The sequence below is a fragment of the Podarcis filfolensis genome, assembly GCF_964270895.1.
Source record: "Podarcis filfolensis genome assembly, chromosome: 8".
Taxonomy (NCBI): Eukaryota; Metazoa; Chordata; class Lepidosauria; order Squamata; family Lacertidae; genus Podarcis; species Podarcis filfolensis.
The window spans coordinates 34,152,819-34,158,818 of record NC_139611.1 but is presented as its reverse complement, the minus strand read 5'-3'; the positions used below and the strand labels follow the sequence as shown (position 1 = coordinate 34,158,818).

Here is a 6,000-nt window from a genome sequence, read left to right as displayed (position 1 = left end):
AAGTAGAAAACACTTGGGGCGTGAAGCACAGTCAGTAAAGGATGTGACCTGGGAGAATTCCAAGGGTCAGAGGAGGGTATGGAGGGCCAAATATCCTTCCAGTGGTTACTTCTGTGTTGGTTTGTGGTAGGAAGGCCTTGTCACACAAGGACCGCTTGGCAACCCAGATTTGGAGAAGTCCGCTCATCACACTCCTACATGTATGGAATCACTGGGATCCTTCATGAGCATCTTCCTGTAGTTTGAAAACCACCCAGCTTGTACATGAGCCCAAAATGCTTTCTTTAACCAGAAAGAAAGCGAGAGAGAGAGAGAGAAGGAAGGAAGGAAGGAAGGAAGGAAGGAAGGAAGGAAGGAAGGAAAGAAAGAAAGAAAGAAAGAAAGAAAGAAAGAAAGAAAGAAAGAAAAGAGAAACAACTTTTGCCCAGAATGCCACAACCCTGATTCCTTTGCAAACAAGCATTTAAACTATCAACACAATCAGAATGGCAACACCTTGAGTAATCAGGATTCCATTAAGATGTTTCTTATACCTTGCCAGCCTAATCGTCAACTTAGCACAGCAAATCCAATGTATGTTTTCCAGATGATTTGGCTGATCCTTAGTGGTCAAGTTCCATTCAAGAACAGACCCTTTTCTTCTCTCTGTTTGGCCGTCCCCTCTTTCCATTGCTTTCTTTCTTTCTTTGCTTCTCTCTCTCTCTCTGTGTCTTTTTTTTTTTTTAAGCATCCAATCATCCTGTTCATTTGATTCCCATTACGCCTGATGATTGGATTTTGTGTAAAGTTTGCCTGGATACGATTTCCCCTTTGGCTGAGATTCAGAAGAGAACATGAATGTTTTGCATTATTATTTGAGCTTGGGCGGCGATATGAGTGCCAGACAAAACACAAACAGAGACAGAAGGACCTATTCGGAATTCGCTTTGCCTTGATTTCTATTCTGAGTGGCTACGGTGAACGTCATTTTATCACCAGTGTTGGTTCGGGTCACATTCCCCCATTCTACAAGCCACTTCTTTGTACAGGGCCAGCAGGAGGAGCCCCCCTCCCAAGAGCATCAAAGGACCCAGCAACACCACCATTATCTTACATTGCATGGAGCTGCCTTTGCCAACCTGGTGCCCTCCAGATGTTTTGGGACTACCACTTCCATCAGCCCCAGCCCAGTACAGCTGTGCCTCTTGCTTTCATGGATGAATGATGAAGAGGGGTGTGTGAGTGTACATAGAAACTAGCCTACTGTGCAAAGGGATAATTGACACCCATTGTCTCACCCACTTTTGCCTCTGGCCCCACCCACCACTGGGATATATGTTCCTAGGAAGCTTGCTCAGAAGGAAATGCAGTCCTTGAGTGGAAAGTGGTTTAAGAGAATATGGGTCAAAATTTAAGAGAATATGGGTCAAAATCTTCCAGTAACTTCTTTAATTCTCCATTGTCTGTATGATGTTTTCCTCCAGATCACAGCCTTCCCACACTTTCCCCCCTCCCTCAATCAGGATTTTCTTATGCCAGAGATACTCTGGAAAGGAGACAGTTTGAGAAAATCTGGATTGCAGGAGGGGACAGTGTGGGAAGGCAGTGATTAGGAGGAAAACGTCATATGGACAACGGAGAATAAATGGAGGTACAGGTAACAGGAAGCTTACCGTCCACATAAAAATGACAGTGTGGATGAGCCCAATGAAAGAAAGCCAGTGTAGGTATTAGAAATCTACTGTAATGCACTCTCAGTGACCCAACCTAGTATAAGGAGAAAAGCCACTACAGCCTCAGTGGTGTGAGGGTTGGTCTTATATTGGGTGTCAGTAGTGACGTGTGAACCAGTGAGAAGCTGAGGTGGCCGGCTGGCTCTGCCCTCCTGCGCGCCTGGGACTGGGCAACCTGGGGGTGGGGCCCTGGGCGGATCTTTGCACTCCGGCGCCACATATGCTTAAGACAGGCCTGCATTTAAAGCACATTGCTTCCCCCCAAATAATCCTGTAGACTGGGATTTGTTAAGGGTGCTGGGAACCATAGTTCTATGGAGGTAAACTACAGTTCCCATGGTTCTTTGGGGGAAGCCGTGCACTTTAAATGCATGGTGTTTACACAGCCGTAGGTGTGTGCGTGCGCGTACCCTTGCAGAGTCTGATCTACACATTTTGGACTAATTCTGGTGTGTTTGCTCAGGCAAAACTTCCATCAATCGCTATTGGAGGTTTGCCTGAGTCAGAAATATGTAAAGATGTTAAGGTTTGGCCTGCAGTCAACTCCAGTGAATAGCAAGCAGCCGGCAATGCCAAAAGCATGTTCTGGGAAGGAAATGGCTTGGCTTGGCGTTCATAGAGAAAAATTCTACACTGCAAATTAATCTCCGTACAAAAGGAATAATACAAAGTCCACACTGGCCTTTGAGCACTGGGTTTGGAGGCGAGCGCAAGAACGTTCTGCACACATCTCTCATCCTGTCTGGTTGTCTATTGCAACTCTGTGTTTGTGTAGGAAGTCCAGAATTATATGCTCAAAAATAAAGGGTGACGATCAGATACAGGGATTCTTTTAAAACCTCTGCAGCAGTACTGTTTCAGGAGTACAGTTCCCTCCTCCCATATTTTGGACCAAATATGACTGCTGTAGAGCCTTCAACCTTCCAGATGTTGTTGGATTCCGACACCCAACTACCCCAGGAAGAGTGGTTAGTGGTCAGGGATGATGGGAATTGGAGCCCAGCAACATTTGGAGGGCCACAGGTTTTGTTGTTGTTAATTCATTTATATCCCACCCTTTTCTCTATGGAATTCAAAGTTGTCCTCCTCCTTGTTTAATCCCCACAACAAACCTGTAAGGTAGGTTAGGCTGAGAGGCAATGACTGGCCCAAGTTCACTCAATGAGTTTCATGGTCAAGTGGGGATTTGAACCCTGGTCCAACACTCTAACCCAGCCTTTCTCAACTGTGGGTCCCTAGGCTGTTGGACTACAAATCCCATCATTCCTAGCCAGCATGATCGGTGGTTAGTTATGGTGGGAGCTGTAGTCCAAGAATATCTGGGGATCCATGGTTGAGAAAGGCTGCCCTAAACACTCTGCTGAGGCATAAATAACTAACAATCTTGATTACCAACTTCTAAACACAAGGCTCATTGATCCCAGGATCTCACCTGCTGGGAGTTCTTGAGGTCTTTGGAAGCTCATAGAATCACTAAACCATAGAATTGTAGAGTTGGAAGGGATCACAAGGGTCATCTACTCCAACCCCCTGCAATGCAGGAATTTCAACCAGAGCATCTATGACAGCTGGCCAGCCATCTCCCACCACCTCTCGTGGGAGTCTGTTCCACGGTCAAATAGCTCTTACCGTCAGAAAGTTCTTCCCGGTGTTTATTCAGAATCACTGCTGGAACTCCAGTGCTTTCCAAGGCTCCGGCCCTTCTCTCAAGGCAAACCCATGCCAGGGCGCCCTGGCCTTCACAAATAAAAGAGAACTCCCCCCCCCCCGGGCTCCCACCAGCTTTTCCAGGATCAGTTGCGTTACAGCCCTGGACACATCTTGGCACCCGTTTCCGCCACTCCAGATTCAGGGATCTGAACCCAACTCCTGTTTGATTGGCCGAGGGCAACAGAGACCACTGCCTGCCCTTTTGGAATGGTGCTCCCCTACCTCTTAGGAACAACTGACCCATGTTCAACTGCTGTTCACATGGAACCCTTCTCCACTTCGGCCTTGAAGAACTGGGTTGCAAGTGATGTTCCGTTTTACAGATGAAAGTCAGCATCTCAAAGAGTGCCTGGAAACAGATCAAAGCATATTAAGAGCGTCAAAAGCTGCTTTATTAATTTGTAGCCTGCCTTTGGGTCTATGTTCTAAAATATTTTCCTTTAAAGGTTAGGTAAGCAGTGTAAATAGTAAAATAGCACATGCCAGTGAAACCAACACACAAATCTAATTAAATTTCCTTAAAATAGGCACGTCAATGCACATTTCTGGACACTTTGAACCAAAATTGCCAAATTTTGATTATTACCTACAACTCAGTTCAGGAGCTGTGAAATGGTTCAGTTTGTTCTAAAATGCAGGCAAAACAAGTCCTGCTTCTGCAGCCAGGTGGGTTCCAAAGAAAGGCACAGCTGACTTATCACACCACTATAGGTCAGGGGTTGTGGGACATTTTAAAAATATGTACAGGTTCTCTCGTTATTACATGTGCCTCTTGAGAAAGATGAAGTGAATGATCATGGACAATAAGCGCTGGAGGGATAATGGGTGTGGGGTGAATGCTTACTTCATTTGGGATGCTTTGCCAAATGAAAAACAGGTGTTATTTTCAGCTAAATCTCATTTTATGAACATTCCAAAGTCTACGTTGACCACCTGGAAAATGATTTCCTCTTTAGTTTCTGATGCTTCAGAAATTTGTTTTCAGTACATCACTCTCCAACCTCCCTGCCGGCTGGGGGAAAAAAAAAATCATCCCAGCTGCTAATTTTTCCCATTGTTGCTCCTGCTAAACCTGGTCATTCAGTCAGATAACTGTGTGGTTTTCCTTTCCTTTGCACTTGCAATATCCTTGATCAATACCATCCAGTTACCCTGCTGAGATCAGGCAACAGATCTGGTGACCAAGGTAACGCAGCCCACCAACCACATATGGTGACCCACCAGGGGCTCATTTAATTGTTTGTTTTTTGGCTATTCTGAAATGCAAAGCCAGGGGCTTGTCAGAACACCTGGTATGCCCAGGCTGTATTGAGTCTGATAAGCTACAGGATATGCTGGTTTGCTAAAAAATACTCATGTTTTACCAGGGGTGGGAGGGAGGTCTCAAGCTGGGGCCTCCAGAAGCCAGTATTCAGAGCCTTACCTTCATTGAGTCACCAGTACTCTGGGCTAGGGCTCCCTCTAGGATGCAGCACTGGTTTGAGTGCTGTCAGCTGACCCTGGAATCTGAAGGTGATCAGCTGACCTCTCCACCCAATGGAGGCAGGCAAGGCCATATAAAACCTTCCTTCTACACTAGCCTGAGCAACTTCTTACAATGAATAGCAATCTGGATTTGTCAGTTGGGTATGTGGTCTATAGCCTTTCCTGCCTCTGGCCTCCTGTATGGCTGATTTGTCGCTGACCTTTGTTCATGGCTATGCCTCTGATTCACATGCCTTTGTCTTATGCTAGACTCCATGGCAGTCTGTCACAAGCTCTGCTCCAGCCTGGACTGGGAATCGTTGGCTTCCCATTGGAGATATTACAGGCTCTTACTGGAACGGTCAGCTTTTGTATATATGAAAAGAGTTCTTCTTCCTTGTTTTTGTGGACAATGCAATAAAAAGTGGGCAGTCAGTATTTTACCTAACTGCTCATTAACACAATTATTATTGGTGCTGTTGTTGTTGTATAGACTTTTAAGCCTTTTGTTACCTGAAGGTCTCCAAGCAATTTGCAACACATTTAAAATATAAATATGAATATATTGAAGCAGAACACAACAAACCCCATAAAAGCCACAGGAAGCTTTGGCAACACACTAGTAACAAAGAAACATCATCTTAGTCTGTCAAAAGCCTGGTAGGGGGAGCTTAAGTCTTTACCTAGTGCAGAAAATATGTCAATGAAGGTGGCTGGCAGACCTTGCTTGGGAGAGCATTCCACAGCTGGGAAGCTACAACCCCTTAGGACCTCTTGCCACAACATTTCTGGTTATAGGTCCTGCGGACATACAGCAATATAAGTTAAAGTTACATAAGTGATATATAAATCTATATGTATGAATGCTGTTCTATAATTTTTTAAAAAAAGTTTTGTGGATAGTTAACTGAAGGGCAAAGACTGACAGTTTGTTTCTAATGGAGGCCTGGGAGATAAAATGACTAGGTCTTCAGTTGGCATCCTGTCAAGGACCAGCTAGGCCAGTTCAGTGACTTTGTACCTTGTGAAGTTTTCCATTATGTCAGTTGACATTAAAGACCAGCTTTTATACAAGATAGTAGAATAAAAAAGCTTGGACTGAGATAGGTTTTTA

General features: G+C 45.0%; 1 long non-coding RNA gene across 1 annotated transcript in view; it reads right to left on the bottom strand.

Annotated features, from left to right (window-relative positions):
- Positions 1-425: 425 nt before the first annotated feature.
- Positions 426-6,000, bottom strand: part of LOC310768265 — a 110,624-nt gene continuing 105,049 nt past the window's right edge. Inside the window, exons 9-10 of the long non-coding RNA XR_014551240.1 lie at positions 3,659-3,771; positions 426-808 (exon numbers count right to left, since the gene is read on the bottom strand). This is a non-coding gene — a long non-coding RNA (uncharacterized lncRNA). The remainder of the gene's footprint in view (positions 809-3,658; positions 3,772-6,000) is intronic.